The 12,985-nt window shown below is 43.2% G+C and overlaps 1 pseudogene; it reads left to right on the top strand.

Annotated features, from left to right (window-relative positions):
- Positions 1-12,022: 12,022 nt before the first annotated feature.
- Positions 12,023-12,122, top strand: LOC129481397 (uncharacterized; annotated as a pseudogene).
- Positions 12,123-12,985: the final 863 nt, after the last annotated feature.

Here is a 12,985-nt window from a genome sequence, read left to right as displayed (position 1 = left end):
ATGCCAAGTTTTGAAATTCATTCTGTAACCGATGGGAATTGCTAGAGATTTTAGGCACAGGAGTGATAAAATTATAAAATATTATATAACATTTTCGGAAGATGAAAGAACCATACATGTGAAAGAAATACAAATAACATGAACACCCCAGATTTTTCTTTATAAATGAGAAATTAGGAAAAAATAAAGGAAAATCTCTACCATCATGGAATTTATATTTTAGTAAGGAGAGGCATAAGATAAAAAACATATATATTAAGTAGTTATAAGTGCTAGAAAGAACAATTTTAAAACAAGGTAAGGAATTTAATTTTTTTTTTTTTGAGACAGGGTCTCAGTTTGTCACCCAGGCTGGAGTACAGTGGTGCAATCATAGCTCGCTGTAGCTTCAAGCCCCCAGGGCTGCAGTGATCCTCCCGCGTCAGCCTTTTGAGTTGCGAGGACAACAAGTGCACACCACCATGCCCGTCTAATTTTTATTTACCTTATTTTATTTGTAGAGATATGTTCTTCCTCTGTTACCCAGGCTGACCTCAGGCTCCTGGCCTCAAGCCATCCTCCCACCTCCGCCTCCCAAAGTGCTAGGATTACAGGCGTGACCCACCATGACTGGCCCCATAATGAATTTTTTAAAAAATATTTCTGATCCACGGTTGATTGAATCGACAGATGCAGATCCCACAGATATGGAGGGCTGACTCTGTTTGCAAATCATATCTCAGATAAGGGGTTAATTCCCAAGATATATAAGGAACTTCTATAACTGAATAGCAAAAAAACTAATAGCCAGATTACAATATTGACCAAAGAGATGTTTCTCCAAAGAAGACATAGAAAAGCCAACAGGCATATGAAAAGATGCTCAATATCACTAATCATCAGGGAAATGCAAGTCTACAATCACAAAGAGATGGCACCTCTCACCTGTTACACGGCTATTATCAAAAAACAAACAAACAAACAAAAAAAACAGACAACAACAGTTGGGGAGGATGTGAAGAAACTGGAACCCCGTTGGTGGAAATCCAAAATGGGGCAATTGCTATGAGTTGAGGGACGAGGCATGGTGACTCAGGCCGTAATCCCAGCATCTTGGAAGGTCAAGGTAGGAGGATTGCTTGAGGGCAGGAATTCAGCCTGGGCAACATAGCCAGACCCTTCTCTACAAAAAAATTTCTTTTTAAATTAGCCAGGTGTAGTGGTCCATGCCTGTGGTCCTTAGTCCAGCTGAGGTTGGAGGATCATTTGAGCCCGAGAGGTCAAGGCTGCAGTGAGCTGTGATGGTGCCACTGCAATCCAGCCTGGGCAACAGAGTAAGACTCCCTCTCAAAACAGTTAAAAAAACAGCGGAGATGAGGAAACAATTAAATGTCCATCGAGGAATGAATGGATAAAGAAAATGAGACCTATACATACCAGTACATATATTGAATACACTATATTGAACATACTCGGTTGAATATACTATACATATCCAAGTCAGTCTTGAAAAGGAAGGCCTGTCATATGCTACAGGAGGGATGGACCTTGAGGACACTATACTAAATGAAGTAAGTCAAGCACAGAGAGCAAATACCACATGATTCTCCTTCTACAAGTTACCTGACATAGTCAAACTCAGAAGCAGAAAGTAGAAGGGTGGTTTCCAGGGACTAGGGGGAGGGAAAAAATGAGAAGGTGCTAAACAGAGTTGGGGAGGCCAGGCACGGTGGCTCACACCTAGAATCCTAGCACTTTGGGAGGCCAAAGCGGGTGGATCACTTGGGGGATCAGTTGAGGTCAGGAGTTCAAAACCAGCCTGGCCAACATGGAGAAACCCCGCCTCTACCTAAAATATTTTTTAAATTAGCCAGGCATGGTGGTAGGCACCTGTAATCCCAGCTACTTGGGAGCCTGAGGCAGGAGAATCGCTTGAACCCGGGAGGTGGAATCATGCCATTATCCTCCAGCCTGGGTGACAGAGCGAGACTCCATCTCAAAAAAAATTAAAAAATAAAACAAAGAGTAGGGGAACAGCTTGAGACCAGGGGTTTGAGACCAGCCTGGGCAACATAGAGAAACCCTGTCTCTAAATATAAATATATATATATATATATATGTGTGTGTGTGTGTATTTAGCTAGGTGTGGTGATGTGTGCCTAAAGTCCCAGCTACTTAGGAGGCTGAGGTATGAGGATCTCTTGAGCTCAGGAATCCAAGGCTGCAGTAAGCTATGATTGTCACTTCATTCCACCGACAGAGCAAGACCCTGTCTCCAAATACACACACACACACACACACACACACACACCCCTTCTAAAGAATTTGTCGGCAGTTTTTTCAGTAAAGAAATGTTGAAGAATGGAGTAGGAGCTAGGAAATGTGAGGTGTGACTTGGAGTAAGCCAATTAATGAAGCAATTTTCCTCAGCTTTGAGGTTAAAATTGTCTCTGAAGATTGGTTTCAGCTGTGATATAATAAAATGTTTCAATAGTTTGCAATTTCAATGGCAGCTTTTATTTATTTAACAAATAGATATTGCGCCTCTATTATATAGAGAGCAATGAGCTCAGTGCTGAAAGTAACTAAAAATTATTTCTCTTCTTTGGGAGCAGAAGATATATGTGCAAAAGGAGAAGAAAAATCTACGAAATGAAAAGACGTGTGCCCTGAGAGTGGTAGAATTTAAATTAATTAACTACTTTGGCATTTTAGTGGCGGGAACATGACATTCTTGCTGGAACAATTAGAAAAAACTTCCTGGAGAAATGGCATTCAATCTGGACCTTTAAGGGCTAACATGTATTTCAACTGAAGAGATAGCTACTGTTTAGGAGTGAGAAAACTCACTGAATATTTCAGAAATAAAATGCGTAATCTGACGGTGAGTCAAAATATTACAAACAAACAAAAATCGCAACACTCTTGTTATCTCAGAAATATTTAAAGACCCAATTCAGCTTGACAATATTCGCCTTTAACATCACACAGCAAGACATGGGGCCAGATCTGTGGGGAAGGGTCCAGGCACTGCGACTGCACAGGTTTCCTGGTGTGTCGAACCAGCCACTCTCAACCACTTGCCCAGGTTGGCCACTGGGAGGTGCTCCCTAGAGCTTCCATCCACACAGCTTCCCTGAGGATTTAGGGGGAGGTGTTTTGTTTGCTTCTGGAGAATAAAGGCTATATTGTTCATCCCCTTGCTTTAATAAACGTTAAATGAAGAAAATTTCCTTGTTTCAGGCTTTCTGCTGGGTGCTTTATGCACTTGTCTCTTAAACAGATTTTAAAAAATGGGGGGGGGACGTCAAAAAGAAATTATGTAAGTTGGGGAGCCTGGGCAGGAAACTTGGAAAAGCAATTCAAATAAGACAAATAAGAATTTAAACACTTGGTTGACATTTAGGAGTTATAGTCTAAGGCCAGGCACGGTGGCTCACGCCTGTAATCCCAGCACTTTGGGAGGCTGAGGTGGGTGGATCACCTGAGGTCAGGAGTTCAAGACCAGCCTGGTCAACATGGTGAAACCCCATCTCTACTAAAAATAGAAAAATTAGCCGGGCATGGTGGCAGGCACCTGTAATTCCAGCTACTTGGGAGACTGAGGCAGGAGAATCACTTGAGCCCAGGAGGCAGAGGTTGCAGTGAGCCAAGATCACGCCATTGCACTCCAGCCTGGGCCACAAGAGTTAGACACCGTCTCAAAAAAAAAAAGAGTTATAGTCTAACTTCTTCCCTCATTCTAGTGCAGATTCTGGGGTTTGAGATTATTAGAGATAAATAATTTGAATTACTACCATGTGTATGGGATTTAATATTGGTAAAGAATAATGGCAGATTAATTTAGAAAAACCCTTGAGAGCGAAGGTCACTTGTTCTGTGTCTTGCTTCTATCACTTAATTCTGCAGGAATTATTAAAAACCTTTAAGTTCTAGGTGGTGTAATACACCCAGTATATTAGGAAATAAATAATCATCCCACATTAAACTAATATTTTATAGGGAAACAGATGCTTAAGTATATACACGTTGTTTCCTCCTCTGTTTTTTTTTTTGGAGAGACAGTCTTGCTATGTTGCCCAGGCTGGCCTTGAACTCCTGGGCTCAAGTGGTCCTCCTGCCTCAGCTTCCCAAGTAGCTGGGACTGTAAGTGCACACCACTTCCTTAATGAGAAAGTCCACTTTTTGCTTTTCTTAGGGAAATCTTTTTTGTTTGCTTGTTTGTTTGTTTGTTTGTTTGTTTTGAGACAATCTCTCTCTGTCACCCAGGCTGGAGTGCAGTGGTGTGATCTTGGCTCACTGCCACTTCCTCTTCCCAGATTCAAGCAATTCCCTGCCTCAGCCTCCCGAGTAGCTGGGATGACAGGTGCCCACCACCATATGCCCGGCTAATTTTTGTATTTTTAGTAGCGACGGCGTTTCACCATCTTGGCCAGGCTGGTCTTGAACTCCTGACCTTGTGATGCACCTGCCTTGGCCTCCCAAAGCGCTGGGATTACAAGTGTGAGCCACTGCGCCCGGCCCAGAAATCTTAACATTTATCCATAAGACTCTACCTCTCACCCCGCTGCAAAAAAATAGGATCTTTAACGGAAAGAAACATGAGACTGGTTGTTCTAATGGCACCCGCTTCTTGCCAGACACCGTTCTCAACGCTTTCAACACGTGACCCTGTGAAGTGGACATGAGTTTCTGCCCCATTTACAGATGAGAAAACAAACGCTAGTTATGTGACTTGTCTTAGATTCACAGAGGTGGACTTTTTTTTTTTTTTTTTTTTTTGAGACTGTTGCCCAAGCTGGAGTGCAGTGGCTCGACCTCGGCTCACTGCAACCTCCGCCTCCCAGGTTCCAGCGATTCTCCTGCCTCAGCCTCTTGAGTAGCTGGGATTACAGGTGCCCACCACCACACCCGGCTAATTTTTTTTTTGTTTTTAATAGAGACGAAGTTTCTCCATGTTGGTCAGGCTGGTCTCAAACTCCTGACCTTGTGATCTGCCCACCTTAGCCTCCCAAAGTGCTGGGATTACAGGCGTGAGACACTGCGCCCGGCCCAGAGGTGGCCTTATTTCAGAGTCCAGGCTATCAACCACAGAGCCATGCTGCCATTTCCACAGAACTGAATGAGCCACAAATGCAGAACTCAAGGAGTTTGGTTGGCAACCAGACTCCTTGAGTTTTGTGACCAAAAGGAGGCTTGCTGGGCAAGGATCCTGTCAAGTCCGTCCCTGGCAGTGGATGGGCTGAGGTTCCCCTGGCCCCTGAACTATCCAATAATAATTGGTGCCGGATGCTGCCTGGGGACACTCCTCCCATATTCATTGATTACTTGTAGCCGCATTTGGTAAGGCCAGAGAAGAGAGTGCTTACTTCTAGGTAAGTTTATGACTGGGCTTTCAAAAGGAGCCAGCAAGGCCAGGCACGGCGGCTCACGCCTGTAATCTGGGCATTTTGGGAGGCCGAGGCAGGCAGACCACCTGAGGTCAGGTGTTCGAGACCAGCCTGATCAACATGGATAAACCCAGTCTCTACTAAAAAATACAAAAAGTAGCTGGGTGTGGTGGCACATGCCTGTAATCCCAGCTACTCGGGAGGCTGAGGCAGGAGAATCACTTGAACCCGGGAAGCAGAGGTTGCAGTGAGCTGAGATCACACCACTGCACTCCAGCCTGGGCAGCGGAGCGAGACTCCGTGTAAAAAAAAACAAAAAAAGAATCAGAATTGTTGTCACTTTTCAGGTGATTCTAACATGCAATAAAGTTAAGAAGTTAAGAATCATGGCTTTCACAAATAAAACCACCTCACAAAGACTGGGTTCCCAGGCAGCTGGAGGCTGGCACCTGGGTCATGCTTTTATTCTGCCTCTTAGCAAAACTGTGCCTCCCTCCCCTCATTCCAAATGAGAGTTCCAGCATGAATGTGGGTAGACAGTAACGTTCTGAGGGAGGTCTAGGGTGGAGGGAGGAAAGTCCCAGACAGCTTCTATACAGGCTAAGAATGGCAAGTGTGACTCAGAGTGTGACTCAGAAGATGAAGGAATGTGATCGTGAGCTGACATTAAAGACAAATTCCTGTTGCTGCAGAAAATCAGGTCAAGATGAGAGGTTTTTATTGATTTTTCTCTCCTTAATCCTTCTCTTCCTCCCTGAAAAGTATGAAGGCTAGCTTGGATCTACCAGATTTCAAGAAAGAGCTGACTTGGTCTATCCATTCACGTCATTTGATCAAAACACTTGTAATCACAGGTGCACGCAGGCCTTGCTGTGAGTGCCTCTAAGGAGATGGAAAGGAACGTCTGGTTATGGCAGCTGTGCTCCAAGGTTTACTGTGCAGTAGCGGATGATGGCTGAGATGGCAAAGCATCTGAGATGTCATGTAATGGATTTCAAGAATAGCATATGTGAGATGCACCCAAAAAGCCTGAAGGCTTGTGTTAACAGACTCGATGCTTCTGTGTGAGACTCGTGTTCTGTCTCAGCAACACAGGTCTCTCTCAAAATTCATCACTGGGAAGGCAAAAGTCATCTGCAAGGTAAGATTGTCTACTCTGAAAATTTCAGGCTGGGAGCGGTGGCTCACGCCTGTAATCCCAGCACTTTGGGAGGCCGAGGTGGACACATCACCTGAAGTTGGGAGTTTGAGACTAGCCTGACCAACATGGAGAAACCCCGTCTCTACTAAAAATACAAAATTAGCTGGGCGTGGTGGCACGTACCTGTAATCCCAGCTACTCGGGAGGCTGAGGCAGGAGAATCGCTTGAATCCGGTAGGCAGAGGTTGCAGTGAGCTGAGATTGTGCCACGCACTCCAGCCTGGGCAACAAGAATGAAACTCTGTCTCAAAAAAAAAAAAAAAAAAAAGGAAAAGAAAAAAGAAAAAAAGAAAATTCCAGGGGTTCATTCTTAATCATTCTTTCTGTCTTTGAAGACGTGGGGTCTTCAAAATAATTCCTACTAGCTCATTCATTTTCTATCCCTGACCTGACAACAATGGAGACTCAGGAGCCCCAAAAGCCCCCTTTTGACTGACAGTAATGCTAATTCTAAGTAACGCCTAAATTTAAGCTTACTTTCGACTTTATAGCTCTAGCATAGCAACCTCCAAGAGAGGATAATAGTTATCGTTTTCAGACTGAGGCCCAAGAAATCCTGAATTCTCTACACAAGGCAATGGTCTCACAAGCGGACGACGGCCTCGGCAGAGAAAAATGAACAGGTGAGTATGCTTGGGGCTCCTCCGAATAAGGATGGCCGCTTGACTAAGGAGGAGTGTTCAGTGAGTCCAGGGTCACAGGCTGCAGCTTCTCCTCACCACAGTGTCAACACCCATTTGGCCAAATGTGAGCACCCGAACTATATAACGGCCAGAAAATATAGCAAGTGCTTGCCTCAAGGAAGCTATCCTCATGGGAGAGTCAGAAAAGTCACTGGACGGTCATGATCTAGAAACTATGGTAAAATGGCTGTAGTGGATACACAAAGCACCAAGGCCAGAAACGGTTTCAAAGAAATAGTTAAGGATTCTATGCAAGAGCCACTTCTTCCATCCTAATAGGGTTTGAAGGAACAAGAAGGCTCAGAGGGCACCATTATTACGTGGGAAGGACTGGAAGGAGGAGTAAGTTAAGCCCCTCATCAGCAAAAGTTATTTGGGAGAAAATAGGCAGGGCCTTACACATCTAAAAAAAGTTTACTTAATTCCAAAGTAAATATATATCCACCGAAGTGTTAAGAGACTGGCAGGGAAAGATTATTTTTTATTTATTTATTTATTTTGACTGGCTTCAGGTTGGGATCAAAATAGTTTACACTGTCACAGAACTTGATAGTTGGTTGCAGTTCTCAGCTAAAAGCTGGGCTGGGGTAGTGGCAGCGGGATAGAGATAAGTGGACTTTAATGTTGTATAAAGTCTTAGACATGCAGGGCACGGTGGCTGATGCCTGTAATCCCAGCACTTTGGGAGGCTGAGGCAGGCGAATCACAAGGTCAGGAGATCAAGACCATCCTGGACAACATGGTGAAACCCTGTCTCTACTAAAAATACAAAAATGAGCCAGGCATGGTGGCACACACCTGTAGTCCCAGCTACTCGGGAGGCTGAGACAGGAGAATCACTTGAACCCAGGAGGCAGAGGTTGCAGTGAGCCGAGATCACGCCACTGCACTCCAGCGTGGGTGACAGAGCAAGACTCCATCTCAAAAAAAAAAGTCTTAGATAGCTAAAACTTGGTAATTAACTATAGAAATATGAAGCAGATAGTCTTTCTCAGACAATACTGGTATTCCTGAAAAACTGAGTGGATGTGGTTGCCTTTGACACGGGGAGAGGATGGTGTATATATATGTATATGTTTCATTTTGGACACCTTGACTTTGAGGCGCCCTGCACAATATCTGAATAGAGAGTTCCAATGATCAATAGGTACATCCTTATGAGCCTGAAGACGAACAGAGGGACCTAAACTAGAGATAAAGTTCTGGCATATAGAAGGTAGCTGAAGACTAGATCACAGGGAGCTGTCCAGGAAGAATATGTAGAATGGGTAGTCTCCATTGTCATGATTAGAGAAGGCAGGTGAAACTCAAAGTTCAAATAGATCTTAAACATCCTTGGGAATTGTCCTACGAGGACTGGAAATCAACTGTAGGGCTAAAAATAACATGTTTCTATAACGCAAAATAAAGGACTTGTTTTAGTATGACAGGAAAATCATGTTGATTCAAACATGACCTTTCCCTGGCACACTGAAGTTTGGTTGTAAGTAAGAGCAGTTGAAGGCAGAGAACACTAACGCAGCCAAGTGCGGCAAGCCCTCAGTGGGGTGATCTGTCTGCTGTGATGAGATCACGATGGCCATCCACACCACACTCTTCTTGGCTCAGTTTGACCAGATACTCTGTCATAGAGATGCTGATTTTGCTGCTCCTATGTGCATCGTGTCCTGGCCACCCTAACTCGGCAGCCTCAACCCTTTCCCAAATTACTTATCAAATAACTTTCACTTCCTAAAAAAGCGGATTCAGTAGTTACCCTGTATTTTTGTTTTTGTTGTTGTTAGAAGTTTATGTGTCTTCGACTCTACATGTGGCTTTTTTTTAAGGGCTGTTAACATTTTGTAAGCATCTGGTTTGAGTTGTATAAGGATTGAGTGTTCCGCTCTAACTCTTATGGAAGCACTATTATTTTAATACATTATCTGGCAGAGTGGAGTGTCTTTTTGTTTGTTAGGAAAATACATTGCACGTAGCAGAAATGCCTATATATGGAAAAATGCAGCATTTCATCCAGATCAAACTCTAGATTTAAATGAAAAAGGCATTTGAGTATATTAAGAGCCAAGAAAATGCAAAATCTATCAAGTGATGTGTGTATGTTACTGACGGGTGTTTTGAGCTTCATGAATAGAAAGCTTGAAAGGTTATGAGGTCACTGATGTATGGTAAGAATTCAGTGGGCCTACCAGGGCCTCTGACCAAATCCCAGTCAGCATCGTCCCAAACATATCTGGTCATTATGTCACTTCAAGCAGGCTGCAAAAGAAATACCAAAAAATCACATAGGAAGGGATGCATCGACGTCATGTGGTAGGAGGTCAGTTCCTTGTGCTGAGGAGAAGCACCCTGGGTATGTGCTGCCTTAGAGTTCACGCCCAGCTGAAATGTCCAACCCAATGACAGCGATTCCCCCTGGAAGGCTAGTGCTTTTTAACTGAAAGAAGTACCATAACCAGACTCTTCATACTTTTGGATATGTAAAAATCTATTTAGTTTTGTTTGTGATATTTAGGAGAACTTGGCTATGGAAATAGCCAAGTAACTCCAATATAAAACATACAATTGAGTCATTGATTTAGATTTGTAATTCTAAGTTGAGGTTTAAATATATACAAAGCATTGTGATGTTTCAGAATATCAGGTTCACTATTTTTATAAGTTTGATTTATCATATAAGAATTTTGGTCCGAGTTCGGTGGCTCATGTCTGTAATCCCAGCAATTTGGGAGATTGAGGCGGGTGGGTCACCTGAGGTCAGGAGTTTGAGACCAGCCTGGCCAACATGGTAAAACCCTGTGTCTACTAAAAATACATAAATTAGCTGGGCGTGGTGGTGAGTGCCTGTAATCCCAGCTCCTCAGGAGGGTGAGGCAGGAGAATCGCTTGAACCCAGGAGGCAGAGGTTGCAATGAGCTGAGATCACATCATTGCACTCCAGCCTGGGCAACAAGAGCAAAACTCCTTCTCAAATTAAAAAAAAAAAAAAGAAGAAGAATTTCGTGCTGGGGGAGGATATTTTTCAAGTTAGACAATTAAAGTATTAAAAATATTGACTACATTAATTGATAACTATATCCTGACTATATAAAATGGTCCAGCTTTGTAAATGAGACCAAGCATAAGGGTCTTTGAGTGGTAAAATTTGCTAGAATTATGTAACAACTCTAAACAAACTCAAAAGTTTAAGAAAACCTATTTTGGGGTTTGGCTTTATAAATACAAACCTTCCAGATAGTCTACATATAAAAATACTGCCCTTGTGGCCCCTCTACCCTATATATAAATTCGCATATGATATAAGAAGATCTACTATAGAGCCATGGGAACCTCCATGTAAAATGCTAACCTTTGCAAAACCCTCAAGATTTTGAAAGGACAAGACCAAAGGCACTTCTAGATAATAAGAAGAAACAAAGAAAAAAATTAAAAGAAAGGAAAAAGAAAAAAAAAAGAAGAAACAAAGAATTTATTTGTTCTGTACTTGGTAATAGTTTTCCTTTTAAACCACCAATCATTCTGAAGAAGAAAGCAAGGTTTTGTTCATCTATTTGCCCAACCATGATTACCTTTAGAAGTGAGCTGCAGGGATTAATGGAAGATACCTCAGGGTGAAGGGCATCTACCCCGTTTACTGCCTTTTCAACTTGAGCTTCCTCCGGGAAGCATTTCCAAATCTCCTTGGATAATTAAATCCCTCCTCTGATACATGAGCTGATAGTTCTTCCTATCTCTCCTTCAATGCCTTAGTGTTGCCATTTGTCTCTTGTATTAGACTGTAACTCCCTTATGTCAGTGCTTTTCATACTATTGACCACAACCCACTGGAAGAAACACAGTTTTACATGACGTGGGACATGCAGCTGATGAAGCACTCTTAGCTTTGCTGCAGAAAAAGTGCCCTGAATCTTTTTTTGTTGTTTTTTGTTGTTGTTGTTGTTTTCTTGAGATGGAGTCTCACTCTGTTGCCTGGGCTGAGTGCAGTGGCGCAATCTCAGCTCACTGCCACCTCCACCTCCCGCTCAAAAGATTCTCCTGCTTCAGCCTCCTGAGTAGCTGGGATTACAGGCACGTGCCACCATGCCCGACTAATTTTTTAATGTTTTTTAGTAGAGACAGGATTTCACCATGGTGGCCAGGCTGGTTTCAAACTCCTGACCTCAAATGACCCGCCTGCCTCAGCATCCCAAAGTGCTGAGATTATAGGTGCGAGCCACCACTCCCGGCCCAAATTTCTTATTTTTTTTTTTAGTACTAGTCATGATTAATTCAACTGACATAGCAACCTGCAGTGTAGAAAAACCGACCCAAGAGGAGGGGACCATGTGTGTGTGTGTGTTTGTGGGTATTTTATTTTTCTCCACACATTGCATTCTAACAGTTCTGTGCATATATATGGAGACGGGCATCAAATAGATGCTGGGTAAACAAAGGGCTGGATGAGAATTTCAACTACCTGTGTGTGTGCCATGTGTCGGATTTCCTTTGAAGAAGGATTTATCTCCTTAAAGTGGAAAGCCACAGGTAACAATCTGCAAGTACCTGTTATTAGCCTCTGTAAGACTGAGAGGCGGTACGCCACTAACTTCATGGAACGAACTTTAACCACATGGATTACAGTTAACCGTCAGTAGTCAAAGGTGAAACCTCTCATGAATGAGTAGGAACTGGAGAAAAACAAAGAAAATGCAAGAATCCGTCAATACCTGCAGGAGGCTTCTCTATAGAAGATGCTTATGCAGAATCTTGTCAGAAAAAAACGGAAACCATGATCGCTTCAGCAGCACATAAACTAAAATTGGAACTATACGGAGATTAGCATGGCCTCTGTGCGAGGATGACACTCAAATTCGTGAAGCATTCCACATTTTCTTAAAATAAGAAAATTCTAGGCCGGGCGCGGTGGCTCACGCCTGTAATCCCAGCACTTTGGGAGGCCGAGGCAGGCGGATCACGAGGTCAGGAGATGGAGACCACGGTGAAACCCCGTCTCTACTAAAAATACAAAAAAAATTAGCCGGGCGTGGTGGCGGGCGCCTGTAGTCCCAGCTACTCGGAGAGGCTGAGGCAGGAGAATGGCGTGAACCCGGGAGGCGTAGCTTGCAGTGAGCCGTGATTGCGCCACTGCACTCCAGCCTGGGCGACAGAGCGAGACTCTATCTCAAAAAAAAAAAAAAAAAGAAAAGAAAAAAGAAAATTCTTAATGTAAAACTACTGAAACTGGTAGCAATTTGTGCTCATTTCATTGAATATGTGAAGACATTTAGTTCACTGTCTTGTGTGAACAGGTATAGAGATAAGTAGGGTGAATTTTTGGAAAATAAATACTTTGTATCTTCTAAAGAACTTTGGTTCAGGGAGAGGGTTTCACCCTTGTAGGGGAAGGGTAAAATTTATTACTTTCTGATGAAAAAATCCTCACCGAGTATATTTTCTTTCTAGGTTAAATTCTATGTCAAAGCTATTCTAGGTTTGTGTTGAGGCTATCATTTTGGTCTAATAAAATAATTTTGTGTTAGAACAGAATTCTTGATTTGTTTTCTTTTTTCTTAGATCCAGTCTCACTCTGTCGCCCAGGATGGAGTGCAGTGGCACTATCTCGGCTCACCGCAACCTCCACCTCCCAGGTTCAAGCAGTTTCGCCATGTTGACCAGGCTGGTCTCGAACTCCTGACCTCAGGTGATCCACCTGCCTCAGCCTCCCAAAGTGCTGGGATTACAGGTGTGAACCACCG

Source organism: Symphalangus syndactylus, chromosome 4 (assembly GCF_028878055.3).
Source record: "Symphalangus syndactylus isolate Jambi chromosome 4, NHGRI_mSymSyn1-v2.1_pri, whole genome shotgun sequence".
Classification (NCBI taxonomy): Eukaryota; Metazoa; Chordata; class Mammalia; order Primates; family Hylobatidae; genus Symphalangus; species Symphalangus syndactylus.
This window is presented reverse-complemented; position numbering and strand designations above follow the sequence as displayed.